Source organism: Lithobates pipiens, unplaced genomic scaffold, assembly GCF_037356315.1.
Source record: "Lithobates pipiens isolate NorthernLeopardFrog02 unplaced genomic scaffold, aLitPip1_a1.2 Scaffold_18, whole genome shotgun sequence".
Lineage (NCBI taxonomy): Eukaryota > Metazoa > Chordata > Amphibia > Anura > Ranidae > Lithobates > Lithobates pipiens.
The window spans coordinates 411,057,416-411,084,434 of NW_027507758.1; positions in this window are offsets into that span (position 1 = coordinate 411,057,416).

Sequence of the window (27,019 nt, forward strand, 5' to 3'; positions counted from 1 at the left end):
GGCCCCGTCACCTGGTATGGACTTAAAGAGGAAGCCCTACGCCAAAAAAACGGTGTGGGGGTCTCCCCTGGGTCCATAGCCGACCCTTATCCGAGCACGCAACCCGGCCGGTCAGGAAAGGGGGTGGGGACGAGTGAGCGCCTCCCCTCCTGAGCCGTACTAGGCCGCGTGCCCTCAACATGGGCGGTGCCCTGTCCCCATGTTGATGAGGACAAGGGCCTCTTCCCGACAACCCTGGCCATTGGTTGTCGGGGTCTGCGGTCAGGGGGCTTATCGAATCCGGGAGCCCCCTTTAATAAGGGGGCCCCCAGACCCCAGGCCGCACTGCCCCCCTTCCCAAAAGCACCCCCCATGTTGAGGGCACGCAGCCTGGTACGGCTCAGGAAGGGGGCGCTCGCTCATCCCCACCCCCTTTCCTGACTGGCCAGGCTGCGTGCTCGGATAAGGGTCTTATATGGACCTAGGGGGGCTTCCCCTTTAAGTTCATACCAGGTAACGGGGCCAGAAACGTGTCAATCTCGCCATCCAAAGGCAGCGACATTGACTTTCTTCGCTAGTCCCAGCTACCTGGAGCCATGTTCAAAATAAACAGACTTGCCTCCGTGTGTGGGCAAGTGCGTTCATTTCAAAAGTACAACGGACCTAGTGCGCCAGAAAAGTCCAGTCGTGTGTGGGCAGGTCTACTCGTTCGGAAAGTCCGGCGGACTATCCTGCGGTTTGTCCACCAGACTAAGTCCGCCGGATAGTCTGTGTGTATGCGGTATTGGAGAACCCTCGTACGGTACCAGTATCTTGCAGCCGGTCCAGCGATACCATACGAGACCAGATTCGCTTGGAGTCTTTCAACTAAGCCTCCAGGCTCCTTCTGAGAGGCCAGCCTTTTGCGTGGCCTTCTCCCGAAGAGTCCTCCCCTGGATGCTTCTCCAGTTGCTGGGCCTCTCCACAAACCGAGATGGGACTGGACCACGTCCGAATCCTCCTTCCAGTTACTTTGCCTCGGGCTAGCCAGCCCCGAGACTCGGAATTGGGTGGATCAGCACCCTAGGCCATGAGAGCCCTGGGGGCTGGTCAGGAGGACCAGGACCAAACAGACAGAAAGCACTTCTGGACCGGAACCCCAAAGCACGTGCCGTCAGCACCTTAAGTACCCTCTCCTAGAATGCACAGCAAGAGGACACTCCCACTGGGCTGGTTCCGAGAAAGAATTGGCACTTAATGCACCTAACTGGACTGCGTTCTAGCACCTGCCAGAGATAGCACCACCTATGGTCAAGCAGAACACAATGCAATCCAGCTAGACTGGTACTGAGACCAAAAGTTAGTTTAATTGAACCCAAAACCAAACTGCGGTTCCAGGAATATTAAATGACAAAAACACATAGCGCGTGCTAAAAACTGACTAGCATCAGAACAGTAATCAAGCATTTGAATTAGGAACACGTATTAAGAGACAAGGCAGGTTTTATTTTGCAATAAAGCTTAGTGCTTAAGCAGTGACAGTCACAAATATTATTCAGTGGCTGGACTATGTGTAAACAGCTTTAAGTTGCAATATAGATGAGCCTTACTAATGTGACCTCTTTCTCCTCTTCCTTTCCATCCTCCACTTCACCAACCTTCCACCTCCCTTTTTTCTTCCTCCTTCACCTCTTCTCTGTTGATGTGATTATGGCATAAATATAAGCTCTGAGGAGCTACATTTTTTTTTCATCCCACCAGTAGTTCATTGTGCAGGAAGTGGTCAACAAAGTCTATTGCCCTGTACACATGGTTGGACTTTCCGATGCAAAATGTGTGATCGGATCTTGTTGTCGGAAAATGCGATCGTGTGTGGGCTCCATTGGTCTTTTTCCGTCGGAATTTCGTTTGAAAGCAGGATCTAAAATTTTGAAAGCAGGATCTAAAATTTTCCAACAAAAAAATCTGATTGTTTAAATTCTGATCGTGTGTAGACAATTCCGATGGACAAAGTGCCAGGCATGCTCAGAATAAATTACGAGACAAAAGCTATTGGCTACTGCCCTCTTTATAGCCCTGCTGTACGTGTTGTACGTCACCGCGTTCAGAACAATCAAATTTTTCGACAACTTTGTGCGACCCTGTGTATGCAAGACAAGTTTGGGCCAAAATCCATCTGAAAAAATCTGATGGATTTTGTCGTTGGAATGTCAGACCGTGTGTACAGGGCATTTCTCTTATTATGCCTGCCAGGCACAGAGCCAGCTGTCTGCAGGTTTCCTACTTTTCTTTGCTAATGCTGCTATAGCTCCAATAATTGGATATGAGGAGTTGATGAAATTATCGGCCATTGCTATCCCTAGGGACAATTCACAGAGCATTGCAGTGTGGGCCCTTCTGCTTCTGTTAAATAAAATAATGTCCCCAAATGATCCCCATGCCAGACATCTTAACCACTTGACCTCCGGAAGGTTTACCCCCTTCATGACCAGGCCATTTTTGCAAATATGCCACTGCATTATTTAACTGACAATTGTGCAGCCATGCGACACTGTACCCAAATCAAATTTATCGAAATGTGTTCCCACAAATAGAGCTTTCTTTTGGTGGTATTTGATCACCAATGTGTTTTTATTTTTTGCGCTATAAACAAAAAATATTGATATTTTAAAAAATATATATATATTACTTTCTGCTATAAAATATATCCAATAAAAAAGTAAAAAAAAAATCGAATTTCTTCATGAATTTAGGCCAATATGTATTCTGCTACATGTTTTTGGTAAAAAAAAAATCCCAATAACCATATACTGATTGATTTCTGTGAATGTTATAGCGTCTACAAACTATGGTATATATATATTTATAGAATTTTTTTTTTTTTTTACTATTAATGGTGGTGATCAGCAACTTATAGCCGGACCGCAATATAGCAGCTGGCCATTGGACACTAACTGACACTTTTGACACTTTGCGGGAACCAGTGACACTAATACAGGTGGTAAAAATATGTACTGTCACTGTACTAGTAACACTGGTTGAGAAGGGGTTAAAGATCTAGAGTGATCAAAGGGTTAACTGTATACAGGGTTTTTTTTCTCAGAAAATAGGTGCAGGAACTCAACCACGACCCACCAAAATCCCCTCCCCCACCACACACACACCCTCCAAACCGCATCAAATAGTGGATGTGGTCAAATTTCATTAACAGTGGGAGGGTCTTAAAGGGACATGAAATACCAGGAGAGGATTACGTACAGAATTCAGGACGGGTGCACACAGAGTGCAGATGTTCAGGGGTGCGCTACATACAAAGTGCAGAGTTCAGTCTTCTTCCACAGTTACTAACCTCTGCATCCCCAATCCACATCTTATCTTCGGCCTTCTTCAGCTCTGACCTCTGCATGCAACCCCCCTCCCCCATCTTCCCCCATTTCCTTAAAAACTCCACCATATCCCACATGTCTTAATTTTGTTGCTTTATTAAGCCCAAAGCACCTATTCAGCTCTAGTATCTCCCCGCACACTGTATTTGGCCCCATCTCTCTTACTTGCTAGAAGATGATCCAGTAGGTGTGTTGGCATATGCACTGCAGCCCAGCCACCTGCATCTCCCTTGTCCCCATCCTGCACTCAGTGGAAGCCACTCAGGAGATCAGATGTGTGGGAGACGTTGGGAGACGAGCTGTCACTTGCAAATACAGAAGGCGGACTTCTGTGTTTACAAGTAGTAGTGGTGAGCAGGGAGCAGAGGGACTGAGCCGGAGGTATTGGAACTGAGTTCCACCAAGTTCCAGCTGAAAAAGGCCCTGACAGTATACCTAGACAGCTTTTTTGTTTACTGTGTTAGATGCTTTTACTAGGGGAAAAGATGGATGACTTTTTGCTTTGCAGGAACACAAAATCCTTTACTTTCCCCCTGTCAGAACGGAGATCTGCCTTGATTACATAGGCAGATCTGCGTTTTGTGTGTTATACTGACAATCAATGGTTGTCGGATGGCATCCAGTATCTAACACCCGCAGAGCGGCTTTTGCTGTGATTAATCATGGCAGAAATGGGCTTCCAAGGGTGTATGTGGGCCCCCTGCAGGCTGATGTGCAGGATCATGTGATCCGGCGCAGGAAATATGCCCTGTAGCACTAAATCTGCTATGGGGTGCGATGGCAAGTGGTTAATGCAAGCTTGTCAAAACTGGCTTTGCGACTAATCCCATTCCAGTTTATTGAATCAGCCCTTTTCATGAGTTTGTGGCCTATTCTACAGCACAGGGACAGGTATCCAGCTGCAATTATTTTGCCCAGAGAGCCCTCCAGCAGCATGTGGATTACAATGAGACAGCATGAAGCCGAGGATGAAAACAAGGAGGGTTGGGGTGCTGGCAGTGAGGAGGCGGAGGAAATAGGGCAAACTCCAAGGAGTGCATTTTAATCCTCTCAAATGCTGGGAGTTGTACATGGGTGGTGTAAGACTGGGAGTAATTCAAGGTACTATGCTGCAGCCAATTTTTGTCTAATGGGGTATTTTTTGCACAAATGCGCTACAAGTATTTCAAGCAGTTCCTGAACCACATTATATTGGCTACATTGGGTTCAGGGTTGATGCAAACATTCTTAGAAGTGGCGAGGGACCTCTGGCCAGTGTTTGCACAGTATGGGGTGTACTCACTTTTCTGAGATACTGTATATAATGAAGTGATGCAACCTTCATATAAAAAGAGAAAAATGGAGGCCACCTGATGTGGTTTCCTAATAAGAAGAAATTATTATCTGAAGTGTATCTCATCAACATGTTATGTTAAACATGTGAAGAGAATGGAACTGGGACTTTAAATGAGGCAAGCCAATCATTAGTTAGCTGTTTCTGATGCCTGAATGGTAAGGTCATATGGTAACATATTCCACAGAATCACTGCTATGTCAATAATTTAATAATACTTATAATAATACCGTAATCACAAGATTTCCAAAGTAAAATTCGTATAAAATATTTAATACAATTGATCGTTGGACAAGGTGATACCAATGATGAGGATACAGAAGGCAATTGATATGGTTAGTACAGCCATGTATATATAGAATAAGAATCAACAAAGCAATACATTGAAGGTTGTGAAAAAAAAAAAAAAAAAAAAAAAGGGGAGAAGGGAAATAATTTTGACGCATCCATAAGATATTAACTCTACGCGTTTCATGGTTTTGTACCAATCTTCAGGAGTCAGATGCATATAGATATGGGCTGGGGAGAGATGAAATAAATACATTTTAATTTAATAACAAAGGGAATAGTCTATTTGGGTAGGGGGTGGGTCAAAAGGGATATATAATTTCCAAAATACTCACTAGACGCCAATGATTAGGATCAAAGAACTCCTAGAGTGAAATTTAGTGGTAGTCTGGGCTACATACGGTCTCAAACGGGGTTGAGGCAAAGAACATCCCCAAAATGGGTGGACCCCGGACCAGGGAAAACCAGCCGACTCAATCACCGGAACATCGCACTGCAACATCGCTCGGGAATGTGCAAGTGTACCACCGTGAATTTGCAATACTAGTGACGAAAATAGGAAATGTGGAGTAATTAGTAAAGGACAATTTGATAAGGTATATGTGTAAACTAATAATGCCATTGTGGATATATAAAAGAAATATAATTAAATTATGTGTGTGAGTGCCTTGAGTGTAAATATGATCGCTAGAAAATGTGATTAACCATTATGTGCCACATATGAATAAATGAAGTGTAACAAGGCACTCACACACATAATTTAATTATATTTCTTTTATATATCCACAATGGCATTATTAGTTTACACATATACCTTATCAAATTGTTCTTTACTAATTACTCCACATTTCCTATTTTCGTCACTAGTATTGCAAATTCACGGTGGTACACTTGCACATTCCCGAGCGATGCTGCAGTGCGATGTTCCGGTGATTGAGTCGGCTGGTTTTCCCTGGTCCGGGGTCCACCCATTTTGGGGATGTTCTTTGCCTCAACCCCGTTTGAGACCGTATGTAGCCCAGACTACCACTAAATTTCACTCTAGGAGTTCTTTGATCCTAATCATTGGCGTCTAGTGAGTATTTTGGAAATTATATATCCCTTTTGACCCACCCCCTACCCAAATAGACTATTCCCTTTGTTATTAAATTAAAATGTATTTATTTCATCTCTCCCCAGCCCATATCTATATGCATCTGACTCCTGAAGATTGGTACAAAACCATGAAACGTGTAGAGTTAATATCTTATGGATGCGTCAAAATTATTTCCCTTCTCCCCTTTTTTTTTTTTTTTTTTTTTTTTTTTTGCACAACCTTCAATGTATTGCTTTGTTGATTCTTATTCTATATATACATGGCTGTACTAACCATATCAATTGCCTTCTGTATCCTCATCATTGGTATCACCTTGTCCAACGATCAATTGTATTAAATATTTTATACGAATTTTACTTTGGAAATCTTGTGATTACGGTATTATTATAAGTATTATTAAATTATTGACATAGCAGTGATTCTGTGGAATATGTTACCATATGACCTTACCATTCAGGCATCAGAAACAGCTAACTAATGATTGGCTTGCCTCATTTAAAGTCCCAGTTCCATTCTCTTCACATGTTTTACCTAATTTAGGGATGGGGGCAAGCCAATATTCAACTTAGAATTGGGTCAGGTCACAATCTCTTTCTAAATGTTATGTTAAACCTTATGTGCAGATTTACATTTATATACTAAAAAAAAAAAAAATATATATATATATATATATATAAACATTTTCAAGCAATTTTGGGATATTTACAAGAGTTTATTCTAATAGAATACTGTTGTTCATGGACTTACCACTGGCTGGAGGTAGCATAAATACAGTATGTGAATGAGGTACTAGCCTACCCTACCACTCATGACATGTCGGAGAAGGCCTGCAGCAAAGCAAGGGGGGGGGGTGATTAAGTTTCCGAAAATTAATCAGCAGGTGATGTTACTATACCTCATCATGAGTATCAAATCATGGTGATCAGAGGAAAGCTTGTGCCACAATAAACTTTCTTGCTTTCATTTCTTTTTGCTCAAAGCAGTTGTGAGGAGAGAGAGAGAGAGTTTTGTCACAGGCAGTGAAAAGTGTGATTTATTTTTTTCTTTTTATAAATGATACGTAAATTACAGCCATTAAATGCAGAGCACATTAATAGAAAATTATGAATATTCTGAAATCTAAAATATACACATTTTTTTTGTTAAAATATTTTGAATAATAATAAATATAAATAGAATGGTATACATTAAATAAACAAAAAGGTCATTTTTTTTCACATGTACTTTTTTTTCTGGTTATAATAAAAAATATATTTGGGGTATTTTTTTATGGTTGAATAGGTTTTTTATTATTCGTTTTCAAGTGAAGCAATAGGGGATACAAAATGAAGAAAAGGGGAAGGAAGAGCAGTGGTAAACAAATACCACAAACGTACGCTACATAACATAAAAGTATACAGGTGTAACAATCCTCAGAATTGTAAACAGTACCAAAAACAGTCCTGGTGTTAAGGTCTTCAGGTGGTGAGTCTGACTTAGTGGAAGGGGACCGCTCTTACGGCTCTGGTACTGGTCTCACTGGAATGGGAACAGGGAGACCGGAGCACAGCGGGGTAGGAGAGTCCAGCCAGGTGCAGCAGCAGGCACTGGATAGGAGAGGATCCTCTGGAGCAGGAACTCGCAGTGGCAGGAAGGCAGCTAGGAGAAGACTGCAGACCGTGGAAACAGGATGGCAGGCTCTTCAGGATGCAAGGTACAGATGCAGGAGCAAGCAGGAACTGGCAGAGGTGTCAGGTACAAGCAGAGGTTCGGCAACAGGTAGACAGTCCAAGAGAGGTCAAACAAGCCGGGGTCGGAGCAGGAGAGGTCAACAGAGTCAGACGGAGCCGGGTCAGGTATCAGGTTGGTAGCAGACGGATCAACAGGTTTCTTCAGGCACAAGCTGCAGACAAACAGCACAGAACGACCTCAGCTGCTCCTTTAAAAAGGGCCACTGGCGCCAAATAGCGCTAACGCGCACACGTGCGTGCGTATGCCGCGCGCACATCCGAACGACGTGCACCCGCTCGTGCTTGGAGACGCGCGTGCCCACGACGACCCGCGGCAGGAACGCGCGTGCGCGAACGGACACCCGATCATGCAGAACGGGCGGATTCCTGACATTGCCCCCCCACAAGGGGCAACCTCCGGGTGCCCCTAACGACTCTCTTCTCAGGGTGTGCAGTAAAAAAGGCCTTAATTAATCTATCTGCATGTAAGTTGGCAGCAGGTTCCCTGGAGTTATTCTCTGGACCATAACCCTTCCATTTAATTAAAAACTGACCTTGTCCATGACGTCTTCTAAAATCCAGAATGGCCTCCACTTCATATTCCTCATTGCCATCGATCAACACAGGATCAGGAGGACCTGTTCCTCTACCGGGAAAAGGATCAGGTACAGCAGGCTTAAGCAGAGCTACATGGAAGACCGGGTGAATTTTCATGGAAACAGGCAAAGACAGCTCATAGGATACTTCATTGATCCTCCTTTTAACTGGAAATGGACCCAGAAATTTGGGTGCCAACTTCTTAGAGGGGCAAGCTAATTTCAAGTTAGAAGTGGAAAGCCATACCTGGTCCCCGACTTGAAGGATCAGTTCTCCCCTTCTTCCCCGATCGAAGTTTCTCTTGCTATCCGCCTGAGCCTTGGTTATGGTCTCTTGGAGGATTTGGTTGTTCCGCTGCAGAAAAGATACGGTGTCCTGTACCGCTGGAACGTGGGATTCTGAAAGAATATCAGGAAGAAAGGACAGGTTAAAACCAAAATTAGCAAAAAACGGGGATTGGCCGGTGGTAGCATGGCTGGCATTGTTATAGGCGAACTCCGCCAAAGGTAAGAGGGAAACCCAATCGTCCTGAACAAAGGATGAAAAGCACCTAATGTATTGTTCGAGGGTCTGGTTTGTGCGTTCCGTTTGTCCGTTGGTCTGCGGGTGGTAGGCGGAGGACAAGGCCAATTCTATTTTCAGGGCCTCACATAAGGCTCTCCAGAAACGAGAGGTGAATTGCACCCCTCTATCAGAAACAATATTGGAAGGTACCCCGTGAAGCCTGACTATTTCCTTGATGAAGATGTGAGCCGTCTCCGATGCGGTGGGTGTTCCCTTCAAGGGTAGGAAATGGGCCATCTTGGACAAACGGTCACAGATCACAAAGATGGCTGTACAGTTCTCAGAAGGGGGAAGTTCCACAATGAAGTACATCGTAATCATCCGCCAGGGGCGGTCGGGTACGGGAAGTGGTTTAAGCAGACCCCAGGCCCGGTTTCTGGGGACCTTATTCCAGGTACACATAGGGCAGGAATTCACATATTTCTTGCAGTACTCCCTCATGCCTGGCCACCAGAAGGAGCGCTGTACCAGCTCCAGAGTCTTGCGGACACCGAAGTGCCCGGCGAGAGGGTGATCACGGAGGAGGCCCAAGACCTTTATTCGGACGTCTTCCGGGACAAAGATTAGATTGTCCTTCCAAAGCAGACCTTCTCTGGAAATAAGCGTAACTCCTGGAGGACTGGAGGACACGAGGGAAGCTCTCTTTAACAGGGACAGGAGGTCCGGCTGGACAAGCAAAAAGGTGTTGGCAGGGAGGATGGTATCCGGGGGTGCGATGTCCTTGGAGCTATCGAACATGCGGGAAAGCGCATCTGGCTTTATGTTTCTTGACCCGGGGCGGTAGGTAATATGAAAGCTGAACCGGGAGAAGAAGAGGGCCCAACGGGCCTGCCGAGGTTTCAGACGTTTGGCGGTACGGAGGTACTCGAGGTTCTTATGGTCTGTGTAGATAAGTACGGGGTGTACCGCCCCCTCCAGTAGATATCTCCACTCCTCCAACGCAGACTTGATAGCGAGTAGCTCTCAGTCCCCCACATCATAATTTCTCTCTGCCGGAGAAAGTTTGCGAGAAAAGAACCCCACGGTCATCTTTACCTTGACGTTGGGAGACCACCGCCCCTACTGCTACCTCAGAAGCATCTACCTCCAGGATAAAGGGTCTTGATGGATCTGGGTGCCTGAGAAGGGGGGCAGAGGTGAACAGATTCTTGAGTCTCTGGAAGGCGGCCTGCGCTTCGGGTCCCCAATGAAAACGTATATTTTGTTTGGTGAGCCTAGTGATGGGAGCGATAATGGCCGAGAACCCCTTTATGAATCTCCTATAAAAATTAGCGAAACCCACAAAGCGCTGGATTCCCTTCTTGTCAGTGGGAGCTGGCCATTCGAGAACAGCAGAAACCTTTTGCGGGTCCATCTTGATGCCTGCTGGAGAGATTTCTAGGCCGAGAAATTGGATACTCTGCTGCTCAAATTTACATTTCTCGGCCTTAGCGTAAAGTCCGTGTTGCCGGAGCCGGAGCAGCACTCTGCTGACGTGCCCACGATGCTGTTCTAGGGACCCGGAAAAGATTAGAATATCGTCCAGGTAAACAATGACGAAGATGTCCAGAAAGTCTCGGAAAACATCATTAATCAGGTGCTGTAAAGTGGCCGGGGCATTGCAAAGTCCGAAGGGCATTACTAAGTACTCGTAATGCCCAAAACGAGTCCGAAACGCAGTTTTCCACTCGTCGCCTGCTCGTATTCTGACCAGATTGTAAACTCCCCTCAAGTCCAACTTAGTAAAGATAGTAGCTGACCTTAATTTTTGAAAAAGCTCCGGAATCAGTGGTAAGGGATAACGGTTCTTAATCGTGATCCGATTTAACTCCCGGTAGTCCACACAGGGCCGAAGGGTCTGATCCTTCTTTGTAACAAAGAATATTCCGGCACCGGCAGGAGATGTGGAATGGCGGATGAACCCCTTCTTAAGGTTTTCGGTGATGTAGACCTTTAGGGCTTCCTGCTCTTTCTCGGACAAGGGGAAGACACGCCCGAATGGGATCTCTGCCCCAGGAAGGAGCTCGATGGGACAATCGTAGGGGCGATGTGGGGGAAGAGAATCAGCCCCCCGTTTACTGAAAACATCCAGAAACTCTTGGTAGGACTCTGGAACTAACTGACACAAGTCCTGGTCTGGATCCAGACAGAGGAGCGTTCTGGGCTGTACCGAAGCTCCGGGCAGACAGTGGTCCTGGCAGTAAGAGGAGAGGAAACTCACTTCCCCGGAAGACCAGTGGATGGAGGGGTTATGCGCCTGAAGCCATGGAATACCCAAGATCACAGGGAAAAGTGGTGATGAGATAACGTCCAAGGTTAGCAGTTCGGCATGTTGGCAGGAAGTGGTAGTGGGTAGCGGAAGAGTCTCCTGGGTAACTCGGCCAGACTTAATTTGTAAACCATCAGCCAGGAAGATGGAAAGTTCATGGGGTTTCTTCTGAAGGGGGGTGGAGTGCAGACTGGTGAATGCAGCGTCGATGAAACAGCCGCAGGCCCCTGAGTCAAGGATAGCGCTGACGTGAATCATTCTTCCCTGCAGCTGGAATGAGAGCAGAAGAGCAACATGGAACGAGTTGGAAGGCAGAGTTACAGGGTTGTGAGACACAGAAGAAAGGCACTTACGTGTCTTAACAGGGCAGTTGATCACGTAATGTCCGGGGCTGCCGCAGTATAGGCACAAGTTCATCTGCCGGTGGCGGGCTCGCTCTTCAGGTGACAGGGTAGGCCGGAGTAACCCGAGCTGCATGGGTTCTTCAGATGCTTGGGCGGCACTGGCAGGTCTCCCTTGAGAGGATGGAATGAAGAAGGGTGCTGAAGAAGGGGTCCTGGCGGACATCCAAGCTGGTCTTTGGGATTGGGTGGAGCGTTCCGCCCTACGCTCACGGAGCCTCCTATCAATCCGAATGGCCGAAGCGATTAAGTCCTCCAAGGAATCTGGGGTTCCAACACAGGCCAACTCATCTTTAAGGCCCTCTGACAGGCCCAAGCGGAATTGATGTCTTAGGGCCGACTCGTTCCACTGGGTATCTGCGTTCCAGCGTCTAAAGTCTGATACACAGTCTTCTGCCGACCTCCGACCCTGCTGGAGCGCAGTTAATGCAGATTCCGCGGTAGCGGACCGCTGAGGATCCTCGTAGAGCTGGGCCATTCCCTCAAGAAAGGTAGCAAGGGTCTGGGTGAGAGGACTGTCATTTTCCAGGAGGTGATGGGCCCAGGACTGGGGCTCTCCTTGCAGAAGAGAGATAACGAATCCCACTTTAGTAGCCTCCAGAGAAAAAGTCCTAGGCTGTAGGGCAAAGTATAGTTGGCAGGCGTTACGGAAGGCCCGGAACTTGGAGCGGTCCCCGGAAAACCTCTCTGGAATGGGAACCCTAGGTTCATGTGGAAGCGTCATCACGGCTGGTTGAATGGCAGGCTGAACAGGAGGAGGCTGAGGAGCGGTGATTGGAGGACCGGAGGTAGATAGGTGTTGCACACGTTCCTCCAGCCTGGAGTAACCATCCTGAAGGGACTTCACTGCTTGAGTCAGGGCCGCAAGATGCGAGCAGATCTCCTTCATGGCGGAGGCCCCTTCCGCAGACTCAGACATTTTTGGGCTGTTCGTACTGTTAAGGTCTTCAGGTGGTGAGTCTGACTTAGTGGAAGGGGACCGCTCTTACGGCTCTGGTTCTGGTCTCACTTCAATGGGAACAGGGAGACCGGAGCACAGCGGGGTAGGAGAGTCCAGCCAGGTGCAGCAGCAGGCACTGGATAGGAGAGGATCCTCTGGAGCAGGAACTCGCAGTGGCAGGAAGGCAGCTAGGAGAAGACTGCAGACCGTGGAAACAGGATGGCAGGCTCTTCAGGATGCAAGGTACAGATGCAGGAGCAAGCAGGAACTGGCAGAGGTGTCAGGTACAAGCAGAGGTTCGGCAACAGGTAGACAGTCCAAGAGAGGTCAAACAAGCCGGGGTCGGAGCAGGAGAGGTCAACAGAGTCAGACGGAGCCGGGTCAGGTATCAGGTTGGTAGCAGACGGATCAACAGGTTTCTTCAGGCACAAGCTGCAGACGAACAGCACAGAACGACTGCAGCTGCTCCTTTAAAAAGGGCCACTGGCGCCAAATAGCGCTAACGCGCACACGTGCGTGCGTATGCCGCGCGCACATCCGAACGACGTGCACCCGCTCGTGCTTGGAGACGCACGTGCCCACGACGGCCCGCGGCACGAACGCGCGTGCGCGAACGGACACCCGATCGTGCAGAACGGGCGGATTCCTGACACCTGGTTCCTGCGTGGGTAGACGCAGAAGTCGTTAAACAGAGAAAAGAGGGGAGGAGAAGGGAATTAGGGGAGAGAGGGAGGGGAGAAGGGGGCGATGGTAAGGGAAAGACATACTGTATATACAGTGTATCTGATGTAAATAAATCACAGAGTACTGTAAAATTAGGCGCTGGGAAGTGACCAACAGTAGTGTGATCTCTGCCACACAAGTTCTCCGTTCTCTGGAGATAATTGGTGCTTGGGCATCCAAAACAAAGGATGACTCTTCATAAAGACAGTCTGCATAGAAGTTTATCTGAGGATGAATTATGGAGAAAGATATACCACAGTTTAAGGTTTGTCCCAAGTGTCACTTTCTCTAGCTTGCATCTCCTCCATGAGCATGGCATTGTTGAAGATATAGATCCACTTATGAAGGGGGGGAACAACCTCTGAATTCCAGAACTTTTTTATCAGTTGACATGCTGCTGACCTCTTTGTATATTAGAGATAGAGTATGTCTAGGGACCTGAAAAAGACCACACATTTCCTCCAAAAGCTGTAGGGGATCTATGTATCTGGCCAGATAAGTGTAGGGTGTTGCAGAATTTCATTAAGAACATCATAGATAACCAGCCGGTCGTGGGGAATTGGTGCCCTACTTGGGGTCGAAAAATGTCCATCATAGTATGAACAAATAAACTCGCTGTATTCAACATATTCATATTCAGGGAGCGTCAGATTATTAAATAGAGAGGTTAATAGCCTGGGGTCCGTGGATAATACAAAAGAGATTTGTTGACGGTAACATAAAGATAACACCGCTGTGATCAGATAAGAGTGCGTAGATATGGTGCAGAATTTTATATTGTATCCCTAAAGTAAAGCTCGTACATCTACCTGTGCCATGGTCCTGTTCAACCATCATGGAGAGTTTGATCAGCGGACAAGGGAACCACTCGAGTAATCTGGAAAATATAGCCGAAGCATGATAGATCTCAAAGTCTGGGAGAAAAATACATTTATTAAGTTTGTGGGAGCATAGCACTTTATATTTTGATCTAGAAGGGTGATGTTGCCATATTAACTTAATCACAAGGGAGCAGAGTTTTGAAAAAAGGACGTTGGGAGAGTGACCTGGAGAGCTTGAAACAAATAGAGCAATTCGGGGAGAATATCCATCTTGAGGACATTAATGTCAGGGCTGGACTCAGCATTTCTTTCTCTGAGCTGGTCGCTCAGCTGTTGGCTAATTGCCAGCTCCTATCTCTCCACAGTTACGCAGCTGTTGTTGATATCCTGCTTGTCAGTCCTGCCTACTTAAGTCTTCCAGTCCAGAGGAGCTCTGCCTTCGCCTTAGTCAGCATCACAGAGACGTTCTCCTGCATTCCTGTTAAAAATACTTGCTTGGCTGACTTCCCTTCTGGCTCCAGATCCTGCTTGCTGTTTTACTACGCTCATTTCCAGCTACCTGATGTTTTGCTTGTCTGATTATCCGTTCCGGTTCCTGAATTCTGGCTATGTTTTGACTACGCTTGTTCTATTTACTTTTATTATTAAACTAGTACTTCTGTTTTGGTCTGATTTCATGGAATCTGACACTTAACCCCCCTAGCGGTAATCCCGAGTCTGGCTCGGGTTGGGATTTTAATTACAGGAGCGGTAACCCTGAGCCAGACTCGGGATCGCTTCGCTCGATGCAGGGGAGGACACAGGGAGAGTTACTTACCTTGTCCCCTGGATCCAGCGATGTCCGCCGCGCTGTGTGATCGAGCTGTCCTCCGCTCGATTCACAGTGCCGAATGCCGCCGAGCTCCGTTCCCTGCGACGTTACGGCGCACGGGAGCGGAGAACGGCGGCAAATTCAAAAAAGTAAAAGCACACAAAACAAACACAGCACTGTAATCTTACAGATTACAGTGCTGTATTAAAAAATACACACCCCCTTTGTCCCTAGTGGTCTGTGCAGTGCCCTGCATGCACTTTTATATTATAAATACTGTTTTTTCTGCCTGGAATTTGGAGATTGTCCATAGCAACCAAAACTTGTCCCTTTTTCAGTGTTTTAGGATTTGATTACATTATTGAATATTTTTTTATTATTCTTTATTATATTATAAACTTTATCATACCCGGGATGTCTGCTAGACTCTGGTTTGGACAGATTTAAGAGCGTTATTCCTAAGAATTACAGGACTACAAAATAAAACGCCAGATTTCCATGCAAAATAATTGTACCGCTTTCAGCACCTTATTCCAGACTGAATCATACCGCCAGGGAGGTTAAGAAGGTGCCAGGATTCCAAGGGTCATCTAATGTTAGTCAGTAAAGGGCTGCTAAAAACTTAGAAGATAAATGTCATGAAAGTCCAGAGGGATCTTATTTTATCAATTTAGCCAATGAAACTGGAAGTTCCTTTGAACTGTGGTCAGAACAGGAGGTGGCAAAGATATGTTCAGGGCTTCTGTTTTCACAGTTTAATTTAAAATTACTATGGGAACCACATTGGTTAAGCTCCTGGAGGAAAGAAGGAATGCTAATAAATGGTTGTGTAATGTACAATAATAGGTCATCTGCATATAGAGATAACTTTCAGTGGGCTGAGGTGGTGGGGATACCATGTATGGGGCCATTGTTATGTATCACCTGGGTTAGATGTTCAATAGTTATGATGAAGAGGAGGGGGGATAATGAGCATCCCTGTCTGGTCCCAATTAGGGATGAGCCGAACACCCCCCGGTTCGGTTCGCACCAGAACTTGCGAACGACCCCCGCGTTCGGTACGAACGTTAGAACCCCATTGAAGTCTATGGGACTCGAACGTTCGAATTGGAAAGTGCTAATTTTAACAGCTAATATGCAAGATAGTGTCCTAAAAAGGGTTTGGCGACCTGCCTCCTGCCTCAGGGGACATGGGTCACTGCAAAAAAAAGTTTTAAAAACTACCGTTTTGGTGGGAGCACTGATTTTAATGACGATTAAAGTGAAAAAAAAAAAGTGAAATATTCCTTTAAATATGGTGCCTGGTGGGTGTCTGTAGTATGCCTGTGAAGTGCCACGTGTTTCCCGTGTTTAGAACAGTCCCTGCACAAAATGACATTAAGCGGAAATAACACCATTTAAAACTGCTTGCGGTTTTAATGTTATATCTGGTTCCTGCAATATGGTTGAAAATCATTCAGAAAAATGGCATGGGTAGCCCTCCCTGCCCATTACCAGCCTATTTGGGTCTTGTACGCAAATTAAGGGGAACCCTGTACCCATATTAAAAAAAGGAAATGCGTGTGGCCCCCAGGCCCTATATACTCAGAACAGCAGTATACAGGCGGTGCAAACAAGACTGGGACTGTGTAGGTTTGTTGTGTTAAGTTGAATCTGTTTGTAATTTTCAACTGGTACATTTTTAAAGTGTAGCTCCAGTCAAAAAAAATATTTTTAAGCTTTTTGGAAAACATAGGGAAGGGTTATCACCCCTGTATAATTTTGTTTTGTCGTCCATCTTTTTTCATCTCACTTGCTGTTGTCTCCTTCCGTTTGCAAGTAGGAGATGTTTGTAAATTGGATGTTTGAAAGTAGGGGCCTGCCCTATATGCTCTGCAGAAATGGCGGAACAAGGTGTTGGTTTTGCAACAACATTGTAAGCCCTCAAAGTGACTCTTGGTGGGCGCTGGAGCGCCCTGCTGTGAACGATTATATCAAGAATTGTAATTACATGCCATTGTTGAACAGTGGTAGAAAAATTGACCTTTGGTGGTTGTGGTGCTGGTGCCACAACACTATAAGTCCTCACAGTTACTCTGGGTGGGCACAGGAAGGGGCCCTCCTGTGAAATATTATATCAAGAATTGTAATTACATGTCCCTGTTAAACAGGGGCAGAAAAATTGGGCCTTAGGCACTGGTGCCATCACACTGCAACCTCTGCCATACACTCTAGTTTTTTTGCAGGAATTAGCCCTGCTGCAAAGCATTGCATCAAAAATTGTACTTAAACGCCCCTGTTAAACAGGGGCAGAAAAATTGGGCCTTAGGCACTGGTGCCATCACACTGCAACCTCTGCCATACACTCTAGTTTTTTTGCAGGAATTAGCCCTGCTGCAAAGCATTGCATCAAAAATTGTACTTAAACGCCCCTGTTAAACAGGGGCAGAAAAATTGTGCCTTAGGCACTGGTGCCATCACACTGCAACCTCTGCCATACACTCTAGTTTTATTGCAGGAATTAGCCCTGCTGCAAAGCATTGCATCAAAAATTGTACTTAAACGCCCCTGTTAAACAGGGGCAGAAAAATTGGGCCTTAGGCACTGGTGCCATCACACTGCAACCTCTGCCATACACTCTAGTTTTATTGCAGGAATTAGCCCTGCTGCAAAGCATTGCATCAAAAATTGTACTTAAACGCCCCTGTTAAACAGGGGCAGAAAAATTGGGCTGCTGGCATCACCCAGAACCAAAAATGTTCTTCCAACATATCAGCGGAGGAGGAAGAGGATAGACAATCAACATAACAGGACAGTCACTCAGCATCAGCATAGGCAGTCTTGAAGGGATGTGGTATTTCAAAAAAAATTATTCGGTTACATCAGCTTCAGGTGCTTGGTAGCTGTGGGTGATCCAAGACTGATTCATCTTGATGAAGGTCAGTCGATCAACTGATTCGGTGGACAGGCGCACCCTGTGATCGGTAACGAAGCCACCAGCAGCACTGAAGGTGCGTTCCGAAAGAACGCTGGATGCAGGACAGGCCAGTAGCTCAATTGCATACTGTGCAAGCTCTGGCCAGTGATCCATCTTCAAGACCCAGTAAGCCAGAGGATTTTCAGTGGGAAAGGTGTCCAAGTCTGACCTTGCCCCTAGGTATTCCTGCACCATGTAAATTAGACGCTGGCGATGGGTGCTGGAACCAATCATACCTTGGGGCTGCGGACTAAAAAATTGTCTGAAAGCATCAGTCAGACGGCCACCTTCTCCACCGCTCCTTCTGACTGATGCCTCAGCAACACGTTGTCCAGGACCAGGAGTTTGTGACCTCCCAGTCTCTGGGAACGCGTTGCACAGAGCTTTCTGCAAGGCCTCCAGGAGATGTCTCATCCTCTGTTCCCTCTGCGATGGCAAGATAAGGTCGGCAACCTTACCCTTGTACCGTGGATCAAGGAGAGTGGCCAGCCAGTAATGGTCCCTCTCCTTGATCCGAAGAATACGAGGATCCTTCCGCAGGCTTTGCAGGATCAGGGAGGCCATGCAGCGTAGGTTAGCTGAGGCATTCGGTCCGGAGTCCTCTGGGTCACTAAGGACAACATGATCCGCAGCTACCTCCTCCCAGCCACGTACAAGTCCACGTGTTTCTTGGGACTGTAAATCATCCCTATAAGACTGCTGCTGCTGATGCTGAGTGCCAGCCTCCACCTCCATGCTGACACAATCATCCTCCTCCTCCTCTTCCTCCTCCTCACCCTCTTCCTGTGTGATGGGTGGCACAGCAGGAACACTGTCTGGATAAAGGGGGCCTTGAGAGGCAAGGAAGTCCTCCTCTTCCTGCCTCTGTTCTGCCTCAAGTGCCCTGTCCATTATTCCACGCAGCGTATGCTCCAAGAGGTGCACAAGAGGTATAGTGTCACTGATGCATGCACTGTCACTGCTCACCATCCTTGTGGCCTCCTCAAACGGTGACAGGACAGTGCATGCATCCCTGATCATGCCCCCATGGGGTGGTGAGAAAAAACCAAGCTCTCCTGACCCTGTCCTGGTACCGTAGTCGCACAGGTACTCATTGATGGCCCTCTGCTGCGTGTGCAGCCGCTGCAGCATGGCCAATGTTGAGTTCCATCTGGTGGGCATGTCACATATAAGGCGGTTCTTGGGCAGGTTCAACTCCTTTTGGAGCTCAGCCAGCCGAGCACAGGCATTAAATGATCGGCGGAAATGCACACAGACTCTCCTGGCCTGTTTCAGGACATCCTGTAAGCCGGGGTACCTGCCCAAGAACCGCTGCACCACCAGGTTAAGGACGTGAGCTACACAGGGCACATGGGTCAGTTGTCCCTGTCGGAGGGCGGAGAGGAGGTTGGTGCCATTGTCGCAAACCACCATTCCTGGCTTAAGCTGGCGTGGCGTCAACCACCTCTCGGCCTGCCCCTGCAGAGCTGACAAAACATCCGCCCCAGTGTGGCTCCTGTCCCCCAAACAAACCAGCGCAAGCACGGCATGGCATCGTTTTGCCTGCATACTTGCGTAGCCCCTGCAACGCCTACGGAGCACCGCTGGTTCTGAGGACAGAGCACTGGAAGAGGCCATGGAGGAAGAAGAAGAGGAGGGGGTGGAGGAGAGAGGTGTGTCACAACCAATAGTAGCATTTTGGAGGCGTGGTGGCGGAACAACCTCCAATACTACTGCACCTTGTCCTGCATCCTTCCAAGCAGCCAGAAGAGTGACCCAATGGGCCGTGAAAGACAGGTAACGTCCCTGTCCATGCCTGCTGGACCATGAGTCAGCGGTAATATGCACCTTACCACTGACCGCCCTGTCCAGCGAGGCAAGGACATTGCCTTCCACATGCCGGTAGAGAGCCAGAATTGCCTTCCGTGAGAAAAAGTGGCGTTTGGGGACCTGCCACTGAGGAACCGCACATTGTACAAACTCACGAAAGGGGGCCGAGTCTACCAACTGAAAAGGCAGCAGTTGAAGTGCTAGCAATTTAGCCAAGCTAGCATTCAACCGCTGGGCATGTGGATGGCTGGGAGTAAATTTCTTCCGCCGGTCCAGCAGCTGGGGCAGGGACATTTGTCTGCTATAATCGGACGTGGATGTACCACTAGCAGAGTTCCCGGAAGCACTTGGCTGTGACACACCTAATTCTACACCTTCATTCCTCTCAGAGCAGGTTTCAGAGAGGACTGAAGGTCTAGTGGGGTTGGAGATGCCAGCTGATGAGGAGCAAGGAGAGGTCCGCTTTGTTCTTTGGTGTGGGTCTTTGAGGTATGCTTGCCAACGAGCTGCATGGCAGGTCAACATATGTCTGGTCAAGCATGTGGTGCCCAAGCGGCTGATGTTTTGGCCACGTGAGATACGCTTGAGACATATGTTGCAAATAGCAGCGGTGCGATCTGATGCACTCGTCTCAAAAAAGGCCCACACCAAAGAACTTTTAGAATAACGCGCAGAGGAAGCGCTCTGCGCAGAGGAAGCGCTCTGCGCAGGCAGAGCTCTGCGGTGTGATTCAGTCGGTGTGCTGCCCCTAAGCTGGCCCCCGGAGGGCATCCTGCCTCGTTGGACATGTGCCTCCTCCTCCTCCTCCTCCTCCTCCCTCCTTCCAGGCACCCACGTGGAGTCAGTGCCCTCATCATCCCCTCCCTCTTCATCGCTGTAGCAAACCTGGCAGTATGCTGCAGCTTGTGGAACATGACTGCCAGATTGCTGTCCTTCTTGAGCATCCCCTCTCTCTGTGCTCACGCTACTGCCTTCCTCTAGCTGAGTGTCATCATCAGAGCCCACCAAACACTGGGCATCCTCCTGGAGCATGTACCCAACACTGTGCTCAAAGAGTTCAGGAGACTCCTCAGGAGGACGTGGTGGGTCTAGGGAAGGAGTCACTGATGATGACATTGAGAGGAGGGACAACGATGTGTTGGCAGCTGCTTTTCTACTACCCTGAGACTGGGTGAGAGAGAGAGAGGATGAGGAGGATGAAGAGGGCTTGGTCATCCACTCTACCAAGTCGTTGGCATGTTGCGGTTCAACATGTCCAGCTGCAGAAAAGAAGGACAAGCATGTCCCATGGCCACGTGCTGATGACAATGCACCGCGTCCACGACCAGCACTGTTGTCTCTAGACACAGAGCCTGCTTGCCCTCTTTTATCGGCTCGCGCCTGTCTGCCTCTCCTTGCTGGCCTTCCAGACATGGTAATGGCCTGAAGGGAGTTGGGTAAAACAGTAGTTGGGTAGTTTATATTGTGCTGGAGGCACACAACACCCACTAACTCCTGCAGATGCCTTTTTTATAGAACAGCAGAGTTAAAGGGGTATATACAGATGTATACTGTGCTGTGCTGGAAGCACACACAACTTCCAATAACTCCAGCAGATGTCAATCGGGCCCAAATAGAGAACAGCTATGTAGGTGGATAATAGCGGTATGTACTGGGTACAGAGCAGGCACACAGCACGCACTCCTGAGTGACACTACTGACTGCAAGCTCTATTGTTAAAGATGGACCACTAGCTATATAGGTGAGGTGAATATCACGGTGTATACTGCGGTCAGGGCACGCAGACAATAACAAGAAAACAGCAGAGTTAAAGGGGTATATACAGATGTATACTGTGCTGTGCTGGAAGCACACACAACTTCCAATAACTCCAGCAGATGCCAATCGGGCCCAAATAGAGAACAGCTATGTAGGTGGATAATAGCGGTATGTACTGGGTACAGAGCAGGCACACAGCACGCACTATCTCCTGAGTGACACTACTGACTGCAAGCTCTATTGTTAAAGATGGACCACTAGCTATATAGGTGAGGTGAATATCACGGTGTATACTGCGGTCAGGGCACGCAGACAATAACAAGAAAACAGCAGAGTTAAAGGGGTATATACAGATGTATACTGTGCTGTGCTGGAAGCACACACAACTTCCAATAACTCCAGCAGATGCCAATCGGGCCCAAATAGAGAACAGCTATGTAGGTGGATAATAGCGGTATGTACTGGGTACAGAGCAGGCACACAGCACGCACTAACACTACTGACTGCAAGCTCTATTATTAAAGCTAGATCACTAGCTATATAGGTGAGGTGAATATAGTGGTGTATACTGCGGTCAGGGCACAGACAGTAACCACTACACAAGAGCAAAATAGTAAATCAGCCAAAAACGATTGGTGTGTAACTGTGTTGAAGGTACACAGAACACCCACTGCTTCAGATGCTAACAAACACTACACGAGGCCGCCTGAAAGGCGGCTTTATATAGTGTGGGGCGTGCACTACACAGTCTGAGCTATGATTGGCCACAGGCAGGATGCCTGTGGCCAACCATTGCTCTCCTCGCTACTGGCGCTGCGATTGGCCAAGCATGCGGGGTCACAGTGCATGCTTGGCCAATCGTGAGACAGTGCATTGTGGGCCACACGAATTTTGCCGCGAACGGCCCAAACGTTCGGAATTCGGCGAACGCACGAACGTTCGACTCGAACACGAAGCTCATCCCTAGTCCCAATAGGGATCCCAAAAGCCTCTGAATGGTCACCTTTGGCAGATACCTTCGCTGAGGAGTTATATGAGGGGGATATCATTTTAGCTAATAGTTTAGGTCCCAGACCTATCTGCTACAGGGATAACTGGAGGAATGGCAAGCTAACCCTATCAAAGGCTTTCTCAGCATCACATGCCAATAAACAGGTGGGGATCTGTTTACGTTGGGCATATGAAATGAGCTGGAGTGTCTTAGTGGTATTGTCCCTAGCCTCACGGCCCAGGATAAAACCCACTTGATCGCTATGCATCAAGTCAGGGAGTAGGGGAGCAAGACGGTTCATGATGATCTTCAAAAATAATTAAAAGTCGACGTTCAATAGCGATATGAGCCTATATTTACTACAAATCGCGTGATCTTTCCCTGGTTTGGGGATGACTACTATTTGGGCTTGAAGTAGATGAGATAACAGGGGGGTGCGCCTCGTCCACCTCCTCAAATGCTCATGCCATGATTGGGGTCAGTAGAGGGGCAAACGTTTTATTGATTCAAGTTGTATATCCGTCCGGTCCTGAACTCTTGCCCTTTTTGAGACCTGTGATCACAAATAGTTTAAAAGTCTTCAATACCACTGACCATAGGCAGTGCCGTATCCTGTCTGTATTTTGACATAATTGAGTGGTCTAAATGGGGGCAGATTATATAGATAAGAATAAAATTCCCGGAATTTTGAAAGGATTTGTGAGATTCTGTGGGGTTTGCAATTGGAAGAGGTAAGAATGTGGGGAATATTTTGCCTACGTTGCCTTGGGTGATTTACCTGTGCTAGATGCCTGCCACATTTGTTGGCCTGCCCATAATGTGTCTCCCTTTATAATGGGCTGATAAAGAGCTCTCCGTCAAAAGGTGCAGGAGGTCCTGTCATGCATTAGATAAGTCTGCTAGCATCTTAAGTTCCAGGGTGCATTTATGTGAGAGCAAACAGGCGTTTAATGATCTCCACTTGGGTTTGTTTCAGTCTAGAACCATGCTGGATAAAAATCCCTCACATTACGCATTTCAGTGTCTCACACATATTAATGGAGAGGACTTGACATTAATATGAGTTTATGTGAAGTCTCTAATCGCATCGGAGATCACTGTCATGCAGGATAAATCCGTCAGCAAATTTTCATTCAATTGCCACATGTTCCTGTGTGTGGGACTTGTAAGCCTGCCCAGGGTGAGATGTACTGGAGTATGGTATTTTTTTTTTTTTTAAATCACCAAATGAAGGACATATGTGTCCTTAAAGCGGAGGTCCACCCTAAAGTGGAGCTTCCGCTCATTGGAACCCTCCCCCCCTCCGGCGCCGCAATTGGCACCTTTCAGGGGGGAGGGGGGTGCAGGTACCTGTACAGTACAGGTATCTGCACCCACTTCCAGCGTAGATTCTGCAGAAGGTACGCCCCTTTCTGCAGAATCTACGCCCCTTTCTGAAGGTCCCCCCGCTGCCTGCTGGGAAACACACGGATCCCAGAGACAGCGGGGACCATCCTTATTGTGCAGCGCGACTCGCGCATGCGCAGTAGGGAACCGGGAAATGAAGCCGCAAGGCTCCACTTCCTGATTCCCATACCCAAGATGGCGGCGGCAGCACCCGAGAGACGATCGAGAGATCGGCTTCGGGTGCCGACATCGCGGGCGCGCTGGGCGGGTAAGTGTCATTATTTTAAAAGTCAGCAGCTGCAGTATTTGTAGCTGCTGACTTAAAAAAAAAAAAAAAACGGCGGACTCCCGCTTTAGAAAAAGATTCATAGATAAGTTTGGTTTGCTAAGCAGTTAAAAAGCTCATTGCAAACCATTAAAATTGGTTTGGCTACAAATGTTTTGATTCCTCTTGGGCTCACAAAGGTTTACAATTTACAAGGGATTACAATTTTATGAAGGCAGTAAAGACACCTACAGACATTAGATTGCATTCTCTAATAACTGTAGCTCCCCAAGTTCAGATAACAGCTACTGTACCCTGGGTCCGCAGTACCACTGGCTTGGGTTACCTCCATCAGATGATACATTCCTGTGTTGTTTTAATTGTCACAACAGTGAAAAGCACCTGTATGCTATTATACCAATAGACTGTTGGTTATTACAAAGATGTTATTCCCTTTTGTTATAATTCCTGATGTGTTTTGTCTGCTCATTGCTTTTGTTTGCAAAATGTCATTTGGTAAAGTACCAAGTATACTCATGGCACTAGATAAACAGTAAATACATATGATCACATCTCAGTGTGTTCATTAATAATTAAATCAGTTTAAAATGAAATTATTTACTTAATGCTGACATCTCTCATATGCATACTGCATAAAGTAAAAAACTAAATTATAATACATAATTAAATATTTCTCAATGGAGAATTACTGTTTCACACTGAAGAATTTAGAAACATTATATACCATAATTATAACCTTTGCAAGAATTTCTATAATATCTCTACTTTATTTATAAAGATGTTAAAACTAGCCAGATAATTTGTCATTTTGATAAAGTATAGAGTGTACTTAATCATGTGTCAGAAAGGAGTCTAGGGTACTTAATGCACTGGAGATTTACTGAACTAGTTGATATATCTGTTGTTGCTTTGAAAAGTGATAAACTCACCTGACATATTTTATCCACAGAATTGTAATTTACTTCAAACCAACAAACCCAATGGGAATATCACTTGTTTCAAATAGGGCAAGAAAATATAGAAAATACAGGCCAGTTGAATGCATATCAGTGAATTGAGAAACACAACTATAATGCATTTGAATCTTTGAAGATTACAGTTATGAATGACATTTCTTAACACGTTTCTCTCTTGTATTGATCTAACATTTCTTGTCTATTCCTCCTTTTTTTGCCTCCAGAAATATATATTGAATGTGTAACCATCAGTTCCAGCAGAATGAGTAGTGTCATTAGCATTCGACTGTTTGAAATCATTCTCCTAGTTTAAAATACAACAAAGACTATTTGTTTCCTATAAAATATTGCACACCATGCAAGAACTCTGAAAGAGTAATGAGCATCTACTTGTAGCTGGCCTGCCCATCGATGGCTTGGCTTACATGAGCAAACCCCATGTTAGTATGAAGATAACACTGATATTAATGTAATTCCCTCTACTGTTATGCATTGAATTAGAAAAAAAATCAATATTAACTGAGAGAGAGCCGTTGTAATCCACTGAAAACACAGTAGTGGGTTGATAATGAAGAACCAATTTTAAATAAATAGCAGAGACATCTTCTAAGGCTTAGCATAAAAGCTCACATTGGGATGAGGATCCACAAAACCATCAGAAACATTTAGTTTTGCTTTAATAAGGATCCAATAACATCAAATTCTAAAACGTAGACTGAAACTACGCACATAGCTTACGGTGTTGTGCATTATTGCATACAACCAGGAAAGATTTTGTTTGTATATAGAAAGCTGAATACATGATTTTTTTTTACAAATAGCTACTCTATATTGACATGCATGCTCCTAATATTCTAATGTCCATGACTGTGCACTGTTCTTGCACCCTAAGAATCTATATAGACATTTGTGCTCATATTGCCCTAATGTGCATGTCTGTGAAAATACCCCCCAAAAAAATATAGACACGCATGCTTCTATTAATCTAAAGTGCATGTATGCACACTGTACAAGTTCACCAGAAATCTGTACATGCTCATATTGTCCTAATGTGCATGTTTATGCACTGTACATGTACTTCATAAATTGATATACAGTAAATACACATGCTCATATTGCACTTGTATGCATGTTCCTGTGCTATACAGCTATCCCAGATATCCATACAGAGATACTGACTAGGTTACCTCTATTAATACCTTAACCTGGCAGGCTATCTAGTACCAGCACTGCATGTACTTCTTTCACAGGTAATTATATGTAATTACAAGCACTTTTGACCCACATCAAGTAATGGATCATAAAGCTTTGATGAATATGACATTTATTGACTGTATTGTGTAATTTTATGATCCGTCCTTCCTCATGGTGGATATAATACTTTGTTATACTGCATGTTCAATTAAAAAGTTGTATATAAATTCTATATTATCTCATCTCTTCATTGATTAAATGTCTCATGTGTGTGAATGTGTGTATATATATATATATATATATATATATATATATATATATAATTATATATGTATGTGTGTGTGTGTGTGTGTGTCTCAATTCTTACTGGCACTCCAATGGGGAATGAGGTTCAGGACTGTCAAGTGCAGCTATTCTTCAAGATGTTTGAACAAATGTTATAGATTAACAACAGAATCTCTTCACTGTATGAGAGCCGCAGCTCTTGCCCATTCACATACAACCTTCTATTCTGTTCTCAAAACAAAGGCTTTTTGTGAATGGCCAAGGGGAGACTAAAGGAAGGATAAATAACAGAATACCTTTACTGTATGATATTTGCAGCTGTCATAGGCACAGTGCTCAAAGTGCAAGATTAGCTGTATACTGCAGCTGGTACAAACAGATGAATTCTACTTGAAAAAGGACTGAGTTGAGCATTTAACAGACCTCTTTCCCCTTATAAATCGGTATTAACATCTTTAGCTGGAGTTCTGTTTCAAATAAGGGTCGGTGTTGACTCACTTTTGACCACATAACTGCTTTACTC